Source organism: Anguilla rostrata, chromosome 5 (assembly GCF_018555375.3).
Source record: "Anguilla rostrata isolate EN2019 chromosome 5, ASM1855537v3, whole genome shotgun sequence".
NCBI lineage: Eukaryota > Metazoa > Chordata > Actinopteri > Anguilliformes > Anguillidae > Anguilla > Anguilla rostrata.
Genome location: NC_057937.1, coordinates 37,484,192 through 37,500,659, shown reverse-complemented (window position 1 = coordinate 37,500,659; position 16,468 = coordinate 37,484,192). Strand labels below are relative to the sequence as shown.

At 40.2% G+C, this 16,468-nt stretch overlaps 1 protein-coding gene across 4 annotated transcripts in view; it reads right to left on the bottom strand.

Annotated features, from left to right (window-relative positions):
- Window positions 1-10,667: 10,667 nt before the first annotated feature.
- Window positions 10,668-16,468, bottom strand: part of celf6 (CUGBP Elav-like family member 6) — a 131,052-nt gene continuing 125,251 nt past the window's right edge. For all 4 annotated transcript variants that reach the window (XR_010330126.1, XM_064336058.1, XM_064336060.1 and 1 more), the window contains one exon: window positions 10,668-16,206. The gene's annotated coding sequence lies outside the window, so the exon portion shown is untranslated. The remainder of the gene's footprint in view (window positions 16,207-16,468) is intronic.

Genomic DNA, 16,468 nt, shown 5'->3' with positions numbered 1-16,468 from the left:
AAATGACCAATGGCGTCACAGGTGTTTTTGATTAGTCAGGTGTGTCCAATTTCTTCGTTCGTACAGGTATAAGAGAGCTTTCAGTACTTAGTTTTGACCTAGCTTTTTGATTGTCTTTGGAGTCTGTTATTGAGGACCAGAGTTGTTCCAATGAATGTCAAGAAAGCTATTATGAGGCTGAGAAATAAGAAAAAAACAGTCAGGGGCAAAGGCCAAACCTTAGGCTAACCAAAAACCAACTATTTGGAACATCATTTTGAAGAAAGATAGCACTGGTGACTACAGCTGACTGTACTACAAATCAATCGTGCAGATGTTTTAAAACAGATAGTTTAAAAAAAAATTTAAAAAATTTCTGCCATAGGACTGGCGGGCATACGCCTGAATGCTGGGGATGGTCACAGCCTTGAGAGCTGCAGGTTTGATCCTTAAAGCTCTGGGCCTTTTATGGAGAGTGGCTTGTTTAATCTGTAGCTCTGTATAAAGTGTCCTTATATTCCTTAAAGTAAAGCCACTTCAATTGGCCCGAGCCGCTCTGCACTACTTTGCCCTGCATGAAATTAGTTTTTGATGACTTTTCTCTCGTCTTTGCCTCTAGGTCAAAAGGTGGAAGTGTCTGTGTACGTTTTTATTTTACAGATAGCTTTCATTTTCTACAGCTTACAAGCCGTACTAGCGTACCAAGAGCATAGGCAGTGTGCGGCAAGGTTTGTTTTCCGTTCGTTTTAGTGAAAGGAAATGAGTGGATTAAGGACAGAATGAGATTTGGAGGACAAATGTCAGCCACTGCTAAGGACATTTGATCATTTATAATTGTGCGCTATTTATATGAAAAAAAACAGCACTATTTGCATACTGATTTTAACAAGGAGAAAAAATCTAATTATTTTAATTTAAAACTATGCAAAAAGAAAGATAATATTCTAATAAATTCTAAGGAAATTCTCGGCTCCCTTGAAAAGTGATAAATGTCAAAATTGTTGTCAGTCAGGTAAATATTTCAAGAGGACATCACATTTGGCATGGATCATGATGACACAGAATTCCTAAGTAAAATGTTCAATTGACAGATCAATCAATAACCATCTACTCTACTTCAGTAAATATGTGTAAATGCTTACCATTCAAGTTAAACTTGAATTTCCTGTCCCCACAAATGATTCTGTTTTAATTTCAAACCAATGAATTTAATTATCTTGATATGAAGTGCTCATCTTGTGAGAGCGATTAGCTATCCTTGGGGTTGCATTATGTAATGCTACCTATCTAGCGCAAACATTAGCATATCTAGACCAGCGGTTCTCAACTCGGGCCAGAAAGGGCCGGTGTGGGTGCAGGCTTTTGTTCCAACCAAGCAGTTACACACCTGATTCTACTAATCAACCTTTGGAGTCTTTACTAAGGACCTTGATTAGTAGAATCAGGCGTGTAACTGCTTGGTTGGAACAAAAGCCTGCACCCACACCGGCCCTTTCTGGCCCGAGTTGAGAACCGCTGGTCTAGACTATACAGTTTATAGCTAGCTAGCTTAAAATATGCATAACATTGAGGTGCAACAGCACTGTTTCATATAGTCAACAGTCAGTACTGCGTCACCATACCAGCAATCTTCTAGAAAATTAGCTGTAATAGTTATTTGGCATTGGTCCCATTGTTTCACTTGGAATAAAATTCATCACATGATTATTTTCAGTAGGTCCTCAAGTCGGTCTGCACCCTAGGGTATCCTTTTGTACACTCTTAAATAATTTGTTGTTCTGTTGCCACTGAATTTATCTTTCTACCTCTGCTTTCAGTAACTTAAAAATATTATCATCATCACTATGTAAAATTTGGCTTCAAACCATAATCTGCGATGATAATACACAGCATAATTAGCGACTTCTGTTTGATCTAAAAAAAGTATCATTTCACCATTATGTTTCTCTGTATTTGGCTTTCTGTATGGAGGGTATACTATTGTCTTCATTTAAAAAAAAAAAAACTTTTGATTGTGTAGAAATTCTAGCAAATGTGATTTATATAAAAACAGAAAACATCTAATGAAATAGTGCTAGGCCAAATGACAAGCAATTTTGGCAGAGCACTCAGGTCAATTGGCAGGGACCCAGATTTACTTATGGCACCATAGCTAATGCACTGATTTCAAGATTACTTCTAAATTATATTTCTTTAGCAAACCTTCCGAAAATCTTGAAAAATGCAATGATGTATAACACTGACTTTGGTTGTATATCAGGAATGAATAAAAGGAGAAAGGATCATTTCACTCAATAACCACATTGATGGGACACACTTGACTGCATTTGTTTAATTAGTAATTAAAAATTAAAAAAATGTATAAAAAATCCAATTGACCAATTCAATCCAAATGACTGGCACTGTTTTGAGACCAAATAAATAAATCGATAAATTAATGAAAATTTAAAGAAATTTTATATTTTTCCCAATTTGGTGGCTTAAAACCAAAATTGGACTAATACTGTAAGTGCTACAAAGACCGAAGGTGAGAGCAGCAGCAGAGAGAATGCCGCCTGTCAGGTCTTTCGACCTCCTTGTTCTCCATCTCCTTCCTCACCCCTCAGACTCTCATTATCACTTTACGGCGAAACCTCACTGAGTGCGAGCTTGAGAGTCACCTGATTCTCACATATGGAACTGTCCCAGAGCCTGCAGCGCCATAAAAGGACTGTTCAGTTCCAGCAGTGCTATGGATTTTACTTCCCCGTGCTGCGCTGCTCATTTTCAGCAATGCTGAAGTGTACCACAGTGTAACCATGCTCTCAATGCCCAGCAATGCCATGGCACGTACCATGGCAATGTCTGTTTTCAGTGGTCCCATGGTGTCTGTCGCACTGGTGTCTTTGTACTGTTCATTCCTCTGTTCTCTGAAACACACACACACACACACACACACACACACACGTGCATGCACACACACACACACACACGCACATACACACACACACACACACACGCACATACACACACACACATACAAACACATATACAATACAGTTAAATGCAAAAGTACTGGGACACTCATGGCATGGTTGTTTTTTCTTTGTACTGGTCATATTTGGATTTCAAATCAAACAATGTTGTTGCATCATTAGTTCATGCGCAAAAATGCTAAAACATCTGATGCTAGTCTATCGCTGGTTTTGGAATTTGCATAAAGAGTCTGTTGCGAAGATGGTAATGGAGCTATAGCCCTGGCTTGCCCCCCCAGTGCCCCCCCCCCCCCAGAGCCACCACTGTGGATGACCGAAGTAAAGATGTGTCAAAGACAAAAATAAAGAAAAGACAACACCAGCATAATACCAGAAGGTTCACTACAAAATTCAAATCATTGTTAAGAATGGCCAGGTTAGAGTTAGCAAAAAAAGGGTCGTAATTCCTACATGGATCACCTGATATGGATGTAAATAGCATCAAATTAGAGCTGACACTCCACTTTAATGGCATATTCATTGTTTCATTTTAAATCCAATGTGCTGGAGTACAGAACCAAGACAACAAAAATTGTTTCACTGTCCAAACAGTATACTTACAGACTGCACTGTATAGAATTAATTTCATATTATATTTTAAATATATAATATGTTCAAGGTATATTAATGTAATAGAATTTTTCAATGTAAAATTCTATTACATAAATGTCTGATGATCTTTAGACATGTATTGCATCATCGAGAACACACATTTTGCGTGTCTGGTGGCATTTTTGCATGATCCTTCAACGAACTGAAAAGGCAATGAAATAGCTGGGTGCTCAGGATCAGTTTCAGTTGCGTCCATACTCTCAGTTTGCTAGGGCCTCGCTAGAAACCTCTCTCAGAGAAATGATAGCTTCACAGTGAACCCACAGGCCATAGCTACGCTAGCCACAGAGCACCAACAACACCTGCCCCTACCTCAACCCAGGCTCCCGCTCCCGTAGCCTCCGTTCCTCAACGTGTCTCGCCCCGATAACCTGTCTGATCTCGAAAACAATGGGAATCCTCTGGTTCCGGTGCCCCGCCTCCCTTCCGCACCGAAGAGGAAAATGAAAAACCTTCCTTCTCGCGTTCTTGCGGCTTTTTTTTCGAGGAGCTGTAACAGATTAAGTATTGACCGAGACCGAGGAGCGGTGGGGGTCACGAAAGGGAGAGTACGGCGCGGAAACCCCCCCGGGGTAACGGGCCGCCGTCGACTCCCCGGCGATAATTCACTCCGGATTCGGCGGGAGCCGTTCGGCGGTCCGCGCGGAGCGGCCGTCTGCCGTCGGGACTGAGAACTCATCGTGGGAGACGCGCAGATGCACTCGAACTGCGAATAATAAAGAGTTCTGTGGTGGCCTACCCCCCCTCCCAAACCCCCCCATATGAGAGGCTCGTATTGTATCCCAGAAGCCCTCTGAGAGACGCAGCCGGCCACTCTATATTTCAACAAGCCATACTGTCATACACCGGAATTCATTCCGAGACAAAGTATTTAATCTGTGTAACCGAGCATCTATGACATGTATTCTTTATTCATGTTACACTGACCCCAGCCTTTAAAGCTCCAATGTCAAAGATATCGCTGTTGATAATCTCATTAGATCTGTGCACATGATCATTCCATCGTATTAAATGGTAAAAACAAATCCGTCTATTGCAGAACAACCATCATGCCACAACCCATGTAGGTGCTACATCGTTTGTATGGTTGTGGTAAATGTAGGTCACCACTCCTCAATGTACTCACTTTGAGATAGAAAGATTATCCTCATCACCACTGCTGGAACTACACGCATATATCATTGTGCTTTGGGGAAAAGGTAGTCATGGCCATTGTCTTTCTCCTTAAGGCGCTCATCTCTTTTGACTGGAGATTCAGCACCGATTGATATAGACCGCCCTACTGACTGCCTTTTCTTTCGGTAGACCAGTCCACACCCTCTCCTACCTGACACTACCACTGTGCCAGTTGTGTTGTACAGATGGGATGTGTGGTGTGAGGGGTGTGGAATTGGTATTTTTTTTACAAGTCTACTGAAGAAAACAAAATGGCAGCGGTTTTGCTAAAGCACCCTGGTGGATCTTCAGGTTTCCCGCTGTTAAATGCACAAAGGGGGCAGGCTGTGCACCCCCCCCCCCAGGGTGTTGGCTTATCTCCCGCTCCTGTTCAGGTGGGGGGGGGGGGTCTCCTCAGCCATCACCATTCATGGTGCCTCTGCTGCAAGGTGGGCTGCTGAGAGGAGATGCTTCATAAAAAGTCTGCAGCATTACAAACATATCCTTATGTATGCAATGAATTCCTTTCTTTAATATTATTCATCCCTGTTCCCCACAAAAACCCACAGCTTCTGTAGTTTTGTTTAAACTGGAAACAAAAACTCAGGCCTGGGCTGAGCTATCTGCTTAATTTTAATCAATTCACGATTTATTCCCCCACTCCCAATTTCCATCCTATTTATTATGCATTATTCTCCCTTTTAAACGATTTGCTACTCACCTCCTTCACTAATTTGGTATTCAGATTGGATTAGCACTATTATCTCAATTAATACAATGGCATATTCCAAACACATTCTCTTTCTAATTAAAGTGAACAAAAAAGTCACTAGGCATTTTACAGCTGTATAAACCAGTTATTTTATCAAATGCACTTTCTACGAGATGTTTTAACCCTGAACGGAGCAGGCAGAACTGAGGAAAGAAATAAATCAGTTTGACTCATTGCGTTCTACAGGACTGTGCTTTATTTTAGTCTAAGCAGAATATAATGAACTAGAGAACTACAGAGTTCAGGAGCACTATGGGAGAAACCACTCCAAATCAGGGAAAAACAGGCCCTTAGCAATACTATTTCAAATTACAGCTCTGTTTGAGAAAAAAAAATAAAACGCTTTTTTCAAGAAATTATTTTAAAAGGTATATATTAGTATGCTTCAAATCAAAAGTTCATAAATAAATAAATACATAGATAAATAAACAATTCCAGAAAATGTGACAGTTTTTATTTGGCCAAGGAAAATAACAGGAAGAAAATAATAAGTATGAAGTGAAGCTGGGAATGTGTTCTCTTGTGATTTTAAACTTTTGGTCTGCCTTTCTGTCTGTCAGTTTGTTTGTTTTCCCTGAAGAAAAGCTCAGGGCTTCTAGTCCATACAATATTAGCACTATGCTATTCTGGTCAACTTTCTCTAAATTTGGTCCGTATATATGAGAATGGAAATAAGTGACTTTGAAATTATAAACTGGTATCAGTAGAAGGACTGAGGCAATCACTGCCATTGCACTCTTACAAACTGACAACAGTTGCTAACATCTTTTGGCCAGGGTAGGAAAAAGCATATAAAAATGTATTCATTCAGAAAAAATGCATTCATTGTTATTGGCACATAATTATCTTAGGTAAGCATAACAAAGCAATAAAGAGCATGTGGAAAAATAAGATAAACATTTCTTTTCTTATAGTGAGACAGTACTCCCGCTGAAAAATATGAAACAACTAAAAGAGAAACCATGATTTAGAGACACATGATTTGCAATCATAGCAGCTGGCAGCTACATTTTCAAAGCATACTCTTGTAAAAAATTCAGATTGGAGATTTAAATCATTTTGTTTGTGAATATTGAAAAAGTCTCTTTTTGAATTAGCAGATTTCGTTCTTGAGTAATGCCACAGGTAAATAATTATGCTTCTTCCAATTTTTTTTTCTGCACGGTTTTCACATGATAGTTAAATGTTAAATGTTCCTAAATGTTAGATCTTGCTGTCTAAATACTGAATGCTAAACCTCTTAAAACTTGTTCATACTAATTTTTAGGATAGTACAACAATATTCCTTTAATGTTTATGGTTGGAGAATGTCAGAATAAACTTTGTGAGCAACTGGGTCTCTCCCAGCTTCAAAAATAAAAAAAATAAAATAATAATAATAAATAAAAATGAATAATAACTGTGAAAATCATTCAAACTCCAGGATATAAAATCATTTGAACATTGGTGCATCAATATACAAGAAATAAAATCATTTTCTCTATTAATGTTTTTTTTTTGTGATAAATTATTTCATAGTTTCCTTCTCTTAAACTCAGTGAAATATAATAATAACTATTCTTTTCTTCGTTTTTTTTTTTTAACATGTTTTATAGTACAGTCTATAAAGAAGGTTGATAACAGAATTAAAAAATAAGCTATATTATATATACACAAGTACTGAAGTTGGCGTAACCTGGAAAAGCATAGGCAGGCTGAGACGCAGGCTGAGGAGGATTTGCATGGTTTTTCATGGCACGCTAATGTTAGTGCATCCAGGGTCCTGCAGCAGGCTTGGACTTTTAGCCAGGCATTAATAACAGACGGACATCATGCCTGGCGCAACGTCTGTAGAGGGGGTCTACGCGCGCATCAGAGTTCTGCTGACAGAGTCGACTCCACTTTTCGGATCCCGCCCCTTCCGTGTCCCCTTTTGCACAGGATGGGCAGGTTGTTGAGAGCCACGGGGCTCAGTTGTCACTGGGCTACTGTATCTCAAAGAGCTGAACAGAAAGGGGGGAGGTCGGGGGGTTGGGTGAGTGGAGGGGAGGGGCGGGGGGGCGGCGGGGGCGGGGGGCTGCATTGCATCATCTTAGAGGGTGGAACGCTCTCGGCTTCGATTGAATTGACCCACTTACATTGACACCTGTCAGTAATATTGTGACATTTCACTGTAAACACAGGCCTATTTAAGGCTGTCTCCTGGTGTGCGTTCAATCGATGCAGAATAACTGATTCTTCACAGTTAAATCGAGTCTTCCATCGAGGCATGGTGCACTCAGAGCAGGTCGAAAGAAAGAGAAGTACAGCCCCAAATCCACCCCGTACTGCTGTGGATAGTTTGGATTGACATCATGGTGTGTTCCACACACTGGGGTGGGTGGGTATGAGGGTTTCATGAGGGTGAGGTTGGGGGATCTTCAAGACAGCTATTTTTTTAGTGTTTGCAACCTGCCTCTTTCTCTCATGAAAGTCAAAAAGTTTAGTTCTTGCTGTTCCTTGGATTTAAACCTCAGACTCCTTGCACAACATGATTGTATATTTTCCATTACTCATATTTCATAATAAGAATGCTGCTCTCCCTTTTGTATTAAGTCTTAAATTACACAATGACCTGATAAATACAAGGCGATGTGAGAAGTTCCTGCAACCCTCTGCTATACCGTCAACTTGACCTGGTCAAAAATCTGGGCTCGACACCCTAATTTAGGGTGGAGGGACCCGAAAACTCACAGAAGTCCACACTCCCTCCCTCCCTCCACCCCCATCCCAGGCTCTCTAGCCATACCGCATCCCGCCAGTCAAGGCGCTATCATCCACAGCCGAGACAAAACCGAAACGGGCAAGGCTCTGAAATCCCCCACCAATCATGACATCAATGTCTCTGATGCCCTGAGTATCAAAGTGATTTAATGGGGTTTCAGTTCAGCACCTACTACCAAATTTCCCTAACTGTTTTGGGGCCCCTGACACGTCGTTAACATCCACATGGTGCCTTGGTGCGGGAAAGATTTCTGTAAAGCCTTCTAAGATGACTAAAAAAGTCTTCCCTTAAACAACTATTAGGAGGCATTAATTCTCCCTTTCCCTTGAACCTCTCCTGGCCAACAGGTTCCTTTAATTAGCTCTCAGCCATCCACCATTAATGTCCCTCTTCCTTTCCTTGACAATTACTTTCTGGCTATTTTAGGGAGCACGTTCAGTGTTCAGGAAGGAGGAGACTTGGAGGGATGATCCACAGGGCTTGTAATTCTGTGACTGAACTCAGAGCTCACAGGATATTAGCTGCAAAAATGGAATGTAAGCAAACAGCAAGCCAGCCACATAATGGAAATGGTCTGACAAGTTTGCCATCAGCTTGCTGAGGGCAGGCATACTTCAGCCGAGAAATACGTCCAGAGCACACATCTTTCCATCCATATTTTATCAAACCGGTGATTGACTTGAAATCCTGGGAAAATTACTGTGCTTTCAATTTCACTCTCATTTTTAATGTTAACATTGCATTAGATCCCTCAAAACTGTGGATATTAGATGATTCCCACTAAAACTCAACCTGCCAATCTTTGTATGGGGCAGGAAAAACACATACATACAAGCAAACATATATTTTTACCACTGCCCTTCTTGTGAACCCACACAAATACATAAACATGTCAACCATTCCTGTCCAGGTCTCTCTGATATCTCTTGTAGTTTAGGGGTCACTGTAAAAACTGTCACTTGCTGAAACCTGAAACATACTGATACACTTGTGATTTGGCAATTTTTTCATAGGCGATAAACTCAGCTGTCCTCTCTATACAGAAATTAAGAACATACATTGGACCTCCAGATAAGACAGTTAAATAAGTCATAAAGAATGGCACTTTTCTAGAAGAGAGAACCCCATGAACAGGCACATTTCAGACAGTATTTCACACTAATTAGATTCACTTCCATGTTTTGCCATGCACTCAGAGAGGATCTTGGGCATTTCTGATAAAAGAAGACACTATCCAACGTAATAATTCAAATGTACATATCAGTGGAAATTAGAACTAAGAATAAGCTGAATAAACTCAGAGAAAGTGTTTGTTTGGTCATACCAAGCATGCTTCAAGTTGGTGACCGTGTCAATGCTGGTATGTGACATACATCACTACAGTCCATGTTGGTCAGTAGTGCAAAACAAAATCCTTCCATGTTCTTTCATTATAATCCCTCCCATAGAAGACCATTTTCCTGAACACTTTTCACCATAGCTGTGTTAATGCTCACCATCAAATCACACATTATCGCTTATTTCAGCCCCATATACTGCTACCTACAGTTTGAACTAAACAGAGGAATGGATCAGAGGCCTTCCCTTATATGGTTATGCTATGTGTTGTAAGCATGTTTGCCATTTTTTCAGCATGCAGGCAGCTCATGTTAACTTGTCAAGGAGCTCTGCACCGACACTAACCAAAAGCACTCCTCTGCACCAAAACTGACCTAAAGTACTGTCCCTTTATCTGTTTTCATTTTAACAAGTCACTTACAAAGCTTGCATTACTGCTTGCAGCTAATATGCTGTACACCACAGTTGTGTCAGTTCAGTGACCCTTAACTTCAAGTATGACTAAGGAGAAGTAGGAAAGCAACGAAAGCACTGCTTTCACTGGCTGCCTTCTGTCTGCCTTCTGACAGAAACCATGTACACCCTGAGAGGCCTGCACTTCATACATTTTTCAAAATGACAAACAACTGAAATGAGCACATACGCAGACGGTAATACAAGGTTATCACACCCGCTCTGACAGACCTGCTATTCGGATATGTGTCTGTCACACGATTAAATGGCCTCATCTGGGGGTAAGCGTGACAAGAGTGCCTCCAATGAAATAGTTCTCCAATTAAATTTTGGGACATAATTCAAAGCATGAATTTTCACCTGCCTGTACGTCCTTGCTTACAGTTTCTTCTGCGTTAGGTGTAAATGGATCATATATTCTTGGAGGATATCTAAATCAGGAGATTCAGGAGGTAACTCCAGTGTGGCATTTCAAACCACACTACTGAGACCGCACAAGTGTGCGACTATGCTTTGAACAAACATCCTGAAGATTTATACAGAAGAACTGCGGAAATTGGGTGGCGTTTGGCCATCTTTTGAACTGATGTAGTTTTTTAAAAATTTGCTGATAATTGCAGGCTGAAGTGAAGGACGGCCACGTAACTGACATAGAGCTGATGTAATCCAAGGGCAGTGGATTTGTATTGTATTCTGTGCACATAATTTTGATTCGGAACATCTACAGTGCTTGCCAGTACCCTACTTTCATTTTTTCCTCAATGCTGTACAATATGCTTTGCTTTTTTTTTTCATTCAGTCTATTCTGAAAAATGGCCACAATAAGGCAACATCTCAGAAAGGGAACATTCTATGTAATGAAAAGCATGGTGGGCCACATTTTTGTGTTGAAGATTATGTATAAAAGAAATGGAAAATGCTCAGTGGCATATTTGTAAGCTACTGCAAGGCTCAGGAAATTATTTTTTGGCCAGCGAAAGAGTGCATTGTCGATTGCTTTCCATTGCAACCCCTCTGTGCGACATTCTCGGAAGAAGATACCAAACATTGTCTCTTTCCACCACAAAACTTCCTGGGCAGTTTTAATAGAATATCCAGTATTACTACTGATCAATGCCCGCTTTACCGGTCAATCTTATTCACTTTTCTGAAGGCTATGCATCAGAACAAAGGTGGTTTGACAAAGTGAATCATCACCAAATCAACTCTTCTGGCAGACTCAATTGCACAGTAATAATCTCTTCCTTCAGAAACTAAATATTTAAACAATAAACCTGTTGCATCTGATAAACTTTACAGTCAGTTTGAATGTTTTTGCTCATTTGCCAAACGGTGTACATTGAGAGAAAACGCCTACATATGCCCGAGGACCAAAGCTATAATTATAACTTTTAATGTTGCTGTTATTATACTATCGTTATTAGGAGCCAAGAACCAATGATGCGAAGCCACCTATTGTAATTGCTAGATTTTCCCACTATAATTATAGTTTCTACCATAGGTGTTGATGTCAGTCCATAGAACTGCTTTGTGGATTTTTCATTGATAGAGGACAGGCTAAGGTACTCAGTCACAAAGTTTAGGGTTAGTTCCACTGACTCTTTAGTGTCACAGTCAAAGTTAATGCTAGATTTTTTGCTGTTAATGCTAGACTTTTTAACTGTTTGGCCAAGAGTCATGATTCCTTTTTCTTTGTGATTCTTAGGTCCTGTTGAGTTGAACACATCCACCTCTGTCAATTTCCATATAGAATTTTTGGTCATTTTGAATTTAAAGATAAATTGCTAGGTTAGACTATATTGTTGCCTTTAAGAAATTGAAAACTTATATAGAGATAAGAGAGAGAGATTTCCTCATCAGGAACATATATCTGTACTTATTTGTCACTGCCATTTCGAGAAATGCTGTTAGCAATTTTCATCTGTTCCCATTTTGGACCTAATCAGACCTAGACCTATGAACTTTGCACTCTCATAGAGGGAATATCCGTATGACCACAGAGTGATTTTATCACTGATTGGCTAATTGGTGGAACTATAACTGTCATTTGTATTTCTGATATTCAAGCAATCATATCTCTCCCAAAATGGTTCAGCGCCATTTTAGATTTTCTACCATTTAGAAGTTTTTGAAAACTATTTAAAAGACATCTCCTAGACCACTTTATGGATCACCTCAAACTTGGCAGGCATCATCTTGAGAGTACTGTACCAAAAGGTATTAAAGGATAGTTGCTAGGTCAAACAATATAGCTGTGGTAAACAAACTATTTTGAAGGTGAAAGTACCAAACAGGAAGTCAGCCATATCTCTGCGAAGCTTTCTTGTATTGATGCAAAACTTGGTATCCTTTTTTCTTTTTTGCCAGGGAGCCTAAGGGGTATGCAAGGTTGCATTAAATTTCTTGGGGCACTATACTAAATGTATATGCTGATTATTCTGCAACAAAAGCAGATATTTCAACCAAACTTGTTGTGGAGCATTGCAATTAATGATCAACTGGCAAATCATATAACTTGGTGTTAGCCAAATTGCTGTTCAGCCATCTTGAATTTTGTCAAAAACCCATTTAGACATCTCCTCCCATAGCTATTGCCCAATCCAGCAGAAATTTTGGGTATTACATCTATGGACCATTTTCTTTAAGATCTGGTAAAAGGTAGCGGTGTGGTCAAACAATATGGTTGCAATATAATGATGAATTTGGCAACAAAGGTGCCATAAAGGAAGAATGGCCATATATCTGCAACCATTTTGCCTATTGGCATCAAACTTGGTACACATGCTTACCATGAGACCTGGGGGACACACACCAAGTTTAGTGAAATTTGACCAATTGGGGGTGCTGTACCAAAAAACAGGCTAAACATGCTAATTACTCCAAAACTAAAGCATATTATTATTCATCAGATGCTCAGGTTCATTGTGAATTGCTGACAATTGAAAAATTCAGGGACTAAAGTTCCTGAACTGAAATGCAGTTGCCATTAGATATAGGGTGTATATGGTGTATCATCATCAAGCATCAATCTTTTCTGCAATGGTTGCCAGGGATCATTCCGGAAACATTATTAGTGTCCAGCGAGTGAGTTTCAATACCACCAGATAAACTAGTGAATTTAGGACTAATAATGCATTTTGATCATACTTCTGTCCACATTGAAGGTTAGTCGTCAACGGTATCTATCACACATACTCAAGATCCAAGACAATGATTTGTAAAGAACAGAAGGCATTTGTGATATAAAAAAACACATTTTGGACCATGCTAATATTGGATATTTGATTAAAATGGTTTCATAAGCCCTTGTGAACCCTCATCTCCATTAAGTTTGAAATATTGTTTGGGAAGTGGTCACCAAGCCAGGTTTTTCAGTGAGTTAGTTTTTGCAGAGGTCTAAATAGCTGGAGAACTGCAGAGAGGGAGAATATCTGAGACTATGTATCAAGGAGATACAGAAGCTGGCTTTTCAGGTGAGACACACATGAATATAAAACAAAATGCAATCATAGAAAAATAACAATTAAAAGACCTTGGCACCACGTTTTCTTTAAACAGTGAGAGGATGATAGTAGTGGTGCATCCGCTTTTCCCAGGTGCTGTTTTGATGCATAGCCAGGGCATTCAAACAGTGCCATGGTAACTGGGAATGTGTCTTTTTAGCTTTGGAGAGAAACTCCCAGATGTAAACAAGAGCAGGCTGGGTGGGAGGCAGTGGGCCATCGTTGTGTACCGACTGATTTTGCTTATTAACATTGCCGTGGCACGTCGCAGGCACCAGCAGTAAGCAAACACTGTGTTTGAAAAATAGAGACCGGACGTCTGTTAGCTTGGATTTGGTTTTTCAGTGGAACCCAACTTGATGGCATAGATTGTGGCTAGCTTGGAGGGTGGAGGTCGGTCTGGGATTCTTCAAATGTGTTCGAATGTGCTCCACCCCTAGTCTCTTCTGATCCTTATCCCAATTTGCATGCTGCCATGTAGCAGCAACACCCCCCTCCCCCCCCCTCACTGATGCAACACTATGAGGGGTGTACATAGAGCTGGTGTTTGGCTTTATGAATTGTTTTTTCAGAAGCTTCCCAAATGACAGAAGAGCTGTTCCTCTCCCCACCCAGCCACCCCCCTCCAAGCTTGTCGCAAAATAAAATGGCAAATTTGGCACCTGAGACAGCTCAAATCCATCCCAAGCTAATGATACCAATCAGACTTCCTCAGGTTCAAAGACATTAGCTCAACTCTAGTGAACATTTCGGGGGATCGACTGCTGTGTTCTGAACGGGATGGATGGTGGAGCAGAACCGTTTCCTACCTTTCAGCTGTGGAATGGCCTAGATTTAGTGAGAGGCTCAAATTAAATCAACATCTTGTCGTGATGGAAGTGCTTTTTTCCATAGGCTCGTTACATAAAGTGTGAAGAAAGCAGGTCAGGGAACATCTTCATAATACCATTTGCATAACATAATGACAAAGCTGAATTAGCTCTAAAAGCTTTCACGCTTCAAACTTTTTTCTTGTCAGCCAACACTGTTTGTGAGCTTCCTCCGTTTTCATATACAGGACAGGGCAATTTATGCTTATTTTTGGTCATATATAAAACATTTGCCTTCGCAGCTAGACCTGGACATATCTGCAGGAGAAACAAGCATCGATTTTGTGCCGTTTTATAGCAACTTGATGGACCTGGAATGGATTTCAGCTGATATAAACATCCGCGCCTTTCCCCTCACCCAAACATCCTGCTTTCACTTTGCTCAGCCAGGAGTTTCACGAACGCCAGAGCAGCCAATTCTTTCTGGAATCTCGCCAAGTCCGCTCTTATGGCAGTTTCAGTAGCTATCAAGCGCCTCACTCACTCATGTCTTTCTCTTCAGCATCCGTTGCCTCAGTTGTGGAACCCTTTTCTGTTTTCAATAAGTTTCAAGACTTTCAAGCAAGTTCCCTGTTGTGGTACAAAAAAATAGATAAACCCATAGATAAACCCTTCTCTATTTTGCTTGGTCTTCTCAGTAGATTGTCGCTTGAACACAAAGGCTTATGGGAAGCCACAAAAATCTGCACCTTGCCCAGCACAGGCATACTGAAATGTCTTCAGTCTTGTTTTCCCTCCATTTGCAACTCTCAGATAGTTGCGATGAAATGTACATCATAATGAGACAGATATCCAGTGGCCTCTCATTAATGTCCCATGATGCACCAGGACAGACAAAACTATTGTTCCCCATCTTTTCTCTCCTTCCTTGACAAAGTTTATATCTTTTGATTTTTAAAAAATCTAGTTTTCTAAGCTACTTCTCTAAACTACCTGGTACAGAAAACAGCTACCAGATCATTTTCAGCACCCCCCCCCTTACTTTTCATATTAAATCTTTTTTATTTTATCTTTTTTTAAATTTCACATCCATTCTTAGGCCACTGGACATTGATTTCATGGTTCCTTTACTTTGACTACTATTAAATTGTAATACTTGCAGCTACAAGGTAAGAGTTTTTTTTTCTTTTTTTAAATATATATTCTTTTAAAAAGCGTTTGGTCCTTTGGTCCCTATTTCCTAAGGAATGATGCGGGTAAATAATCCTGGATTCTCCACCTCTCCTCTTTGTTCCTGTCTTCCAGAGCTCTCCCTGTCAGCTGTGCAGCCGGAGATATCGAAAACACCAGTGTAGGCACAAAAATAAAAAGCCAGCGGTCTGGCGTGTGTACGTGTGAGCGTTTCTGCATGTCTGTGCTTGTGTGTGTACTGGTGTGTGTGTGTGTGTGTGTGGGTGTGTTTTAGTTTTTGTATGTATGTGTGTGTGTTTGTTTTTTTATGTGCCAGTATGCATATGCATGCTTTTGAGCATAATGTATCTATAAAGGTTTTCCGTTTTGTTTCCAAAAAAAAAAAAGAAAAAAAAAAAGAAACAGCAGCAAAAACTTGGTCTTGGCAAAATCCTCTGTCTGAAATGCCAATGCAAAACAGGGACGATTGGCAGGGGAAAAAAATGCACGTTTGGAAAAACCACATCTCGGTTGCCGAATCTTTCGGTTTCTTCCCCGAATAATCAAGCGACCACCCTTCCTTCATGATATGTAGCAGAGCACAAAGTCTTTTTTACTTATACTGCACTTGTGGAAATATTTTTCGAGGTCCTTCATCCTGAAAGAGAGAGACAACATCAGAGCATCAGAACCACCAACCTTATGCAGCACACTGGCACTCCTGGTAAAAAAAAAAACCAGACAGAGAAGGGCAATAATGTTAAAAAATGAAATGAAAGAGGAAATGATTTCAGTCCAGCGAAATGGGTGTACCGTGACTAGCTTTACCATACGGGACAGACATTTATGCTTAGAAAGTACAGGAAACACTTAACCCAGCACAGATTGTTTAAAGCGACTGTATTGTATTTCTTGGCCTT